The sequence below is a fragment of the Vombatus ursinus genome, unplaced genomic scaffold, assembly GCF_900497805.2.
Source record: "Vombatus ursinus unplaced genomic scaffold, bare-nosed wombat genome assembly UNPS02014792.1, whole genome shotgun sequence".
Taxonomy (NCBI): domain Eukaryota; kingdom Metazoa; phylum Chordata; class Mammalia; order Diprotodontia; family Vombatidae; genus Vombatus; species Vombatus ursinus.
This window is the reverse complement of record NW_020954570.1, coordinates 11006113-11015570: the sequence shown is the minus strand read 5'-3', so window position 1 is coordinate 11015570 and position 9458 is coordinate 11006113.

Here is a 9458-nt window from a genome sequence, read left to right as displayed (position 1 = left end):
GAGTTATGTTATTCATGTTACATTTAACATTAAGAAATGAAGGAGATTTCAAGAGTTATTCAATACCAGCTGCTATGTCAATTGGGCTGTATTTATTCAATAACAGTATTAAGAATTAAAAATTTTGCCATTAATTCTATGTGAATAGCCTTGGCAAATAAAAAATATAAGACACAAAGCCCGAATATTTCTTGTTTATGAGTAATGTAATATTCACAGACTAAACTCATTATTAACCAGTGCCTGAATAGGTATTCTGAAATCTATCAATGCTCTAATAGCAGTAGTCTTAGAAACTTCACATCTGTCACAGGATTAATTACTCCATAAAGTGTTATCATTTCCCCATATCTCGTTGGCAATAGAGAAGTTGCTAGAATGATTAATGGCTCTGAATGACTTACAAAGGAATAAATGTGAATGTTGCCCAGAGGATTAAGAAATTGCCTTCTGTTTCATATCAGAGCAAGTTGAAAGACCTTAATAGTGTAACATATATGTCTTCAAGGCTATAGGCAGTATTTGGAAGAAGTATATGAAAACAAACAATGGAAAACATGAAGTTCAGATGGATTTCCCTGAACGCATTTTAGCAGGATGTTGTTGTGGTGGTGGTGGTGGTGGTGGTGGTGGTGGTGGTGTGGTGGTAGTGGTGATGATATATAGTCTTTCAGTATGGTTTGGAACAAGTTTGTTGGGATACATATGTAATAAAGATTTGATTAAGTTGAGTAAATGTTTAGGCAAGGTATTAGGTGGCAATTTTAACAAATGTGAACTCCTAGGAGCTAATCTATTGATTTTTCCCCTAATCATCACCCCAAATTATCCATCATTCCCTTTGTTAAAGCCCCCAAACTATTTTCAACTCATGATGAATTGGTATTATCTTTACCTTAGTTATTCTAGGTTTAAGATGTGAAGAAACCTGACCTTTTTAACATCTATTCATTATTAGGGCTTCATGAAATTCATGTGCTTTCATTTCCTTGAGGTTCCTTGAATTTTCTTTGGTTCTTCTGGAAGTAGTGTACTACAGTTGGGATTTGGCAAGGCAATAGCCACATCAAGTAATGAGGGGCTCACAGCAATTTTCAAAGGTCTTCATCATGATAATTAGAGAGGCAAGTGCAGTGAAGTTAGTGGTTATTTAAATAGATTATCTGAATACTATATGATGATTTGTTTAGAACTAGCAAATCTAATACCTGTCAAGAAACAATAACCAAACCTTGCCAAATGGTTGGTTAGCCTTATGAACTTGGACATATAATGGAAATGCTAATGAAAATAGCAGCTTGCGCTGAGATGATGTGGGAGGCATATCCTATCAGGTGTTTTCTTTGAATAGATTCGCAAACAACTGAGCCTGATTTAGCCTTTATATATTGTCTTTTTACTTTAAGATTTTGAAAGAATCCAGGGCTTTTATTTGGTTCCTTTCCCCCCAAGTGGTTGCTATTTTCTATCTCACTTTAGAGTTTCATTAAAAATGCAAAATTTTATTGTTTTTGAAAAACTCAAAATGTGAAGTATAGCTGAACTTTATAGTTGATCATTTAAAGATTCTTCAGACTGAGAATGATTCAGGCTAGACTCTTTTTTTTTAATCACTATAGACTGGGCATGATCTTCCAGTGATATATACCCTAAACAATCTTGACTTCATTGTCCTTTGGGACGTGGGGGTGCTGTTGCTTACTTAGGGAAAGAGACCTGTGGTTTCTGTGAACTCTATTTGAGGTCAGGTGTCCAAGTCATCTGTGGCTTAGTCTGATCACTTTTTGCAATCTCTGTTTTTGCTATCAATGAATTTACTTAACTAGTAGCATTCCTCAAATTCTGAATGATGATCTCAAAGAAGAGTGACAGCATCAAAACATTTTTTTTTACTCTTTCCTTGGTGATTCCTATGTTTATTATAATTATGAGAGTATTTTAAATATTATCATGCTAAAATTGTTATGCTTATTATAATAAATGATAATTAAAATTACTCATGTTCTGGTCTTTTGTCATACTCATTCTGGTGTTACTTCAAAAGTCATGTATTAACTGTATTTCTGCTAGATTTGTTGTGTTTTTGAGAAAAGCAGGCTGAAATAATTGCATACCTATCTGAAAATCATTTACTATTCATGATACCCAAGATTTTATCACTCAGATACGTGAACAAGAAAAATCAATAATACTCACATGTTTTGCATTACATTTTTTAGTTTTAAACATTCTATTTTCCCTAATTACATATAAAAACAATTTTTAACATTCTTTTTTTTTAAAGTTTTGAGTTACAAATTCTATCTCTCCTCTTTCCCTTTCTCCCTCCCTGAGATGATTGGAAATCTGATGTAGGTTATATATGTTTTGCATTACTTTTAAGAGATTATGTATGTTGTCCCACAAATATATTCCTTGTTCCAGACCATTTTTGGACTAAAAGAAAAATGGAAAATTCTGAGCAACTGATATCATATCATATTTTGTCTTGTGCCCTCACTTTTCTTTTTAACAAATTAAAAAACATCCACAGTCAAAAATGGATAGAGACAGACACAAGCAGGATGGAAACATGCTAATATTCTCACATCAGTTATATTGTGTTAATTAAAAAAATACACAAATACCCAGCCATACTAACCAGATTTAATTAAAAAATACCACACAATATCATTCTAAATAAGATCTCTTATGTAATGGTGACAAATACCAGCAAATCCACAGTGCATTGAAGCAGATACATGTCCATGTTAAAAGGATTTCATGTCTTAGGAAACTTGTTCTTTGGTTCAAGGGAAATCTTATTATGAGAAAGAAATGGAAATCATGGGAAAAAGGAAAAAAAGACAGAAGCTCTAAAAGAGCTTTTTGGAGAAGAGATTACCTCTAGGTAATATTGAGCTCTTTAAGTAGAGAGCTGAATTAGGCAAGTGAGACATTGGAGGATGAATTCTGCTAATCATGAATGTCTACATTGTCATTCACACTCACTTTATTCTGGTTCCTAAAGAAGTGGAAATCAAGCCACCTGGCAGAGATAACTAGTGGTCCCAAGTCATGTAGCTGAGCAGGAATGGAGACATGGATTGATTTTGATTTAAGGTTTGCTTCTCAAGCAAACAATCTGAATTTTGCACGGTTCTGTTTTAGGATCTGTGATGAATTCCTTGCCTCTTTTTATTGATACTAAGCAGCTGGCCTCCTGTGCATGCACTTTTAAGCACACCAGTACAAGATTGGTGGATTTTGCCTCTGTTCCACATTCCATGCCATTATGCTGTCATGTCATTATACCAAAATAAGAGTGGTGCTCCAAAATTCATTCAATACAAGGCAGTATTATTATAGCTCATTTATTTATTAATCAGTTTATCTATTTTTTGCAAAGTTGAAGCATCAAGCTTCAGAATCATTCTCATCACTGGATAGCTCTATTATTCCTGAAAAGTAAGTGGGATAGTCACTTAGAAAAAAAATTTGAGAGACCTTGCGAAAATTGCACACTAAAGGATGCTGTGTGTCACTCTATTGCTCTGTTTTGGACACCTTTAATATACACTTCATTTGGGCAATTCAGTCCAATAATATAAAAATCAGCTACCAGGAGATGATATTTACTTCCATTTTCTGTAATATCTTCCTTTTATTGATTAGCAACTGGATTCTGTGGTTAAAATTTTGAATGAGATAAATTTTCAGAGCAAATGGTGTTCAAATGTCTTTAGGTCTTGGGGTTTAGGGAGTGTGAATATATGGGGTAATGAATGTCTTATAGAAATAATAGTTTGATCTAAGGCAAGTAGATTTAGTTATCCCAGATGCCTAGAGAAGAAGCTAAGAGCTAGAGTTAATAATAAAGTATAATAAAGCAAGCTATCTTAAAATTGGTCCTCAACAGGAGACTTAAGATTACGCCAGGAAGTTAGACAGAAAGAGATAGAGTCACTATACTAAATAATTATCAATTAATAAGAATAAAAATGCAAGTAAGGTCATATGGAAGGGACCTTTCAGAAATTATACACTGTATATAACATATTCATTTATAAGTGTATATGCATATATATGTTCAATATATAGAAAAATTCAATATATTAATTACCATAGTATGAATATTAACAATATAATGTGGTATAATTTTGTGTTATATTATATATAATTGTATAATCATAATTTATGTTATATAAAATATAGCATAGATAAAACCATATATTTTATCATAATAAATATTATATATTATTAATATGTAAATTTATAATATATGTTCAATTCTTCTATATTCTATACATAAATAATACATAATTGATTTTGGGGGAAAGGAACTAGGAACTGGGAGGATCAAGATAAGCCTTCTGCAGGATATTTCTATGATAGTAAGTCAAGTGGATTTCATAGATGATAGAAGGGCAGGTACAGTTTTGTAGTGAAAATCAGCTTGCATCCCATCATGCACACATAGCACTGTCCTCAATGAAAGGCATTTACGTATGCGTATATACTTATATATTTACTTATTTGTATTCACTGTTTTACCTCAATAGAATATAAACTACCTGAAAGCAGGGTCTATTTTCTTTTGTCTTTGTTTCCCACAGAGCCTAACAGCTAATAGGTACTTAATAAATGCTCTTTAAATGAATAGACATATAAGATCACAGGATTTAGAACTAAACAGTTCTTATATACCATGTAGTCCAAAATAATTTTTTTAATAGATGAAACTGAGGTCTAGATTCAGAGAAAGCAAAGATTTCTGTGAACTGATGCAGTGCAAAGTATAGAACAAGAGGAATTTATCAAATTTAAACAATTTATTTACAATCTTACAAAGAAAAACAACTTCAAAGTTTTAAGAACTCTGATAACTTAGATAACCAGCCACAACCTTAGACTGATGTTGAAACATGTTTCTCATCTCTTAATAGAAAAATGATGCTATAGAACTGTAGAATGGGAAATAGTTCTTTAGACATGACCAATGAATGGATTTGCTTGCTTGACAATGCTTATTTGTTACAAATCAGGGTTTTTTGCAGTATTGTATTCCAAGCTTTCTGCTTCATTATAATGGTAACAGCTAAATCATGTGATCCTGACTTGTTTTTGGTACTTGACTTCTTTCTTGCTGGTTGCTTCTAAAACACTTTTCTGAATTTTGGTTATAAGATTCTTAGGCATTTTCATTTTGGGACTTCTTTCAGGTGAACAATGGATTCTTATTATTTCTACTTTGTCCTGTGGTTCTAGAAGTTCTGGCTATTTTTTAATGATTTATTGAAATACAACATATAGATTCTTTTGTCATGGTTTTCAGATAGTATAGTGATTCTTAAATTATCTTTCCTAGATGTGTTTACAAGGACAATATTTTCCTATGAAATGCTTTACATTTTTTTCTATTTTTCAGTCTTTTAAATTTGTTTTAATATTTCACATTTTCTTATGTTTTTCAAACTCATAGGAGTTTGTTTCTTGGACAAAGTTTTTATACCTTTTGCCAAGCTATTAGTTTCCTTTCTAGTTCTTTCTCTCATATTTCTTACTTCTTTTTGAATTTTACCTCTACTTTTCTCATTTCATTTATACAAGTGTTTAAAATTGTTTAAAAATAAAAACTCTTGCTTTATCTCTTCCAGGAATTGTAGTTGAACTTGTGGCTAAGCTTTATTTCTCTTTGAGGTTTTGCTTATAGATGATTTGGAGTCAGTCTTTTGCATTTGTGTCTGGAACATCCCTGATGAAATTCTTTGTTTTTATATTCATTTTTCTAGTCTACTTCCTGACTTCAGATATGATGTTAGGACTAAACTTTATGAATTTCTGCAGCAATTTCTGGGCTGGTACTATTTTCCTTGGGTATTGCCTGTTGTGTTATTCTAGGATCCAAGGGACAGTTCATGTTGGGGCTCTGCAAGCTTTCAGTGCTCCCAAAGTGGTCTGACCCAGGGCCAAGTCTGTTTGCTGCAATTCTAGTGTGAGAAAATTCCTGATCTCAGTTTATGTCTGAGCAGCACATCTATGGCCTTGGCCTTTTTGAAGTTCCAGTAGAGTGCTACTAAACTCAGCCTCTATCATCAGCAGGAAAATTCTGGTTCAGAGTGGCAACTGCAAGCCTCCCTTTTACTAAGGATTCTTATCCTGGTTATTTTACTGCAGGCTTCAGACTACTCCAGAAGCTATAACTGAGAACTCATCCAACTCCTGGGATCTGAGCCAAATAGCTGCTTGCTACTACCTTCTGAAGTTGCCTTTTGCTTGGAAGGCTTGCACCTATTTTTTACCCTGGATAGCTACTCCTTGGCACAGGTCCTCTCTTCAGTTTACCCTAGATCTGTGATCCAGACCTTGGTAGTGAGCAACAAAGCTGATATTTTGCACCTATTACTACTCCCTGAACAAGTTTAGGGCCCTCTCTCCTGGATTTGGGACTTCTTTCTGTCCTGGTGCATAAGTACTGCCTTCAATGAAATGCTCCACTAGGTCCCATCACCAGTATCCACAGACCTCTCTGTCTCCTTATTCCAAGCTGTGCTAGATAATTTCTTCTGGGATGTTCTGATCAGGACTTGATGTATTGTAGTTTCTGGATATGTTTGAAGGAGTAGTGGGGGATGAAAATAGTGGGAGGGATCTTGGCTGTACTTCTTCATATTCTTGACATGTTGGCCCCACCAACTCCTTTTCATTTTACAGATAACAGATTATGGACATAGTGAACTCAAGTTATTTGCCCAAGGTCACTTAGGTAGTAAGTAGCATACCTGGGATTTAAACTCATGTCAACTGAATCCACGTAAAGAATTTTGTTGTTATTTAAAATTTGTTTTATTCTTAATTTGTTTTATTTTTTCCCACATTTCACTAGTAACTTCTGCTTCCCTTTATAGGATGCTCTTCTTTACAGCATACTTACTTCCCTAGCTACTTTCCCCCATTCTACCCTTTTTTTCCCTCCTTGCTCTAGACATGGCTGTCATTAGACGCAAATATATATATATGTGTGTGTGTGTATATGTGTGTGTGTATACATACATACATATGCAAAATTATTCTATACATACTTCTATATATCAATTCTTTTTCTGTTTGCAGATAGCCTCTTTCTTCATATGTCCTCTATTTTTAATTTGTATATTTATAATAGTCAAAGTGACTTAGTTGCTCAAAGTTCTTGAGCTAAGATCATTGAGCTTATCATTTCTTATAGCACAGTAGTATTCCATCTCAACCATACACCATACTTGTTTAGCCATTCCCCAATTGATGGGGATCCTTGCAATTTCTAGTTTTTTGCCACCACAAAAAGAGCTGCTATAAATATTCCATTCACATTCAAAGTTATAATTACTATGGGAATTTCCCTCTGTCTAATTTTTACTCACTATTTTCTTTCTCACCCTCTCATTTTACCCTATCCCTGTTATCTTATCTTCTCCCCCACTCTCCCACACCTGCAAGAGTTCCCACATCCCTCCTCCACTCATCAGTCTCAATCCAAACATGCCCCCAAAAGTCCTCCCCCTCCATCCTCTCCCCCCACCCTCCCGAATCAAATTTCAATATTGTTGTGTCTCATGGAATAGGGAGGGTGAGAGAAATGATTATTAATAACCAATTACAGGAGAGATCCAGGTTTTTTCCCTGTCCTATTTCATTGTTTGAGGCCTCACCTTTGAAGGACATTACTGACCTCTCCCAAAAGTTTACCCCACCCAGACCATCTTATCTAGGTGAATTCCTGCCCATTTAGTTCTACTCAGGTTTGGAAGGGGATAAATTCTTTGATTGGATTGCCCAAGGCTGGGGAGGGGAGTAATTAAGAAGTAAAGTTCATTACAATGGGTCTAACCCCTCATTTTAATATTCATTATCTCTCATTACTTGCAAACCAATCAAGTTTGATTGCCACCCTTAGGAACACCCACTCTACGAAAGGCATATAAACTGTGAGCCCACTGCTATGAGGGCTCTTTGGCACTTGAAAGTGCCACTGACCTCTTTTATTAATAAAATGCTAGCATTATTGATGAAGTAATTAATTACTCAGAAGTTGTGTCTCTCAAATTTTTTATATATCAAAAGGCTGAAGAGAGGGATAGAAATGGAGAAGAGCCAATCAGAACACACACAACATTTATTAATTAAGTTTGTCTTCTTATATGTGTGTGATTTGTGGCACCCCAAAATAATTAGTAACATCAAAGATCATTGATACCAGATCACTATAACAGATATAATAATAATGAAAAAGTTTGAAATATTATGAGAATTACCATGTGACATAGAGACAATGATGTGAAGTCATGCTGTTTGAAAAATGTTGTCAATAGACTCAATGTAAGGTTGTCACAAACCTTCAATGTGTAAAACACAATATCTACAAAGTGCAATAAAGTGAAGCACAATAAACAAGATATGCCTACATACATTTTATGAATCCGTGATTCTAAGGTGGTTTAGATATTGTCTACAGGTAAGATGAGATCAGCTTCCAATAGTGGGCTTGCTTATTTGCAAAAAAATATTCAACATGCCATTTTTTCCCATTAGATTAATTTCATCTGTCTGCTTTCACTGCTATTTTTCTTTCTTATCTATTAATATCTTCTCACTTCTACTTGAAGTACATTACACAAAACTATTTAAAACACTGTCAATTTCTCAGTTTATTGCTTGACCTTTCCATCTCTCTTCCAGCACTTGTTTTGACAAACTTGCCTCATATTTTACAGAAAAAATTGAGGTCATTCACCATGAACTCCCATTTATTCCTTCTTTCTCATCTCCTATCACTCAGAATAGGACCAAAGCTAAAAGAGGCATAAAGTCTCATCAAAGGAAAGAACTCCTTAAAAATTGCTATTGTCATTCAATCATTTTTTAGGCATATCCAACTCTTCATGATCCCATTTGGGGTTTTCATGGCAAAGATACTGGAGTGGTTTGCCCTTTCCTTCTCCAGCTCATTTTATAAGTGAGAAAACTGAGGCAAACAAGGTTAAGTGAGCTGCCCAAGGTCACATAACCAGTAAGTATCTAGGATTGGATTTGAAATCAGGAAAAATGAGTATTTCTGATTCCAGGCCTGGAGCTCTGGTCACTTTACAACCTACCTACCCTTAAAAATTAGATATCAAGTCGAAACCTTGAAAAAAATGGAATATGTGAAATATCTAATCAGAATAAAAATTCACCTGGAAAATAGATCAAAAAGAGATGATTTAAGAATTATTTGAGTAGGGGACAGCTAGGTGAGACAGTGGATAGAGCACTGGCCTTGCAGTCAGGAGGACCTGAGTTCAAATCCAGCCTCAGACACATACCACTCACTAGCTGTGTGACTCTGGGCAAGTCACTTAACCCTAGTTGCCTCACCAAAAAGCAAAAAAAAATTATTTGATTACCTGAAATTCATGAACAATAACAACAAAAAGAGCCTAGATACCACATTTTGAAAA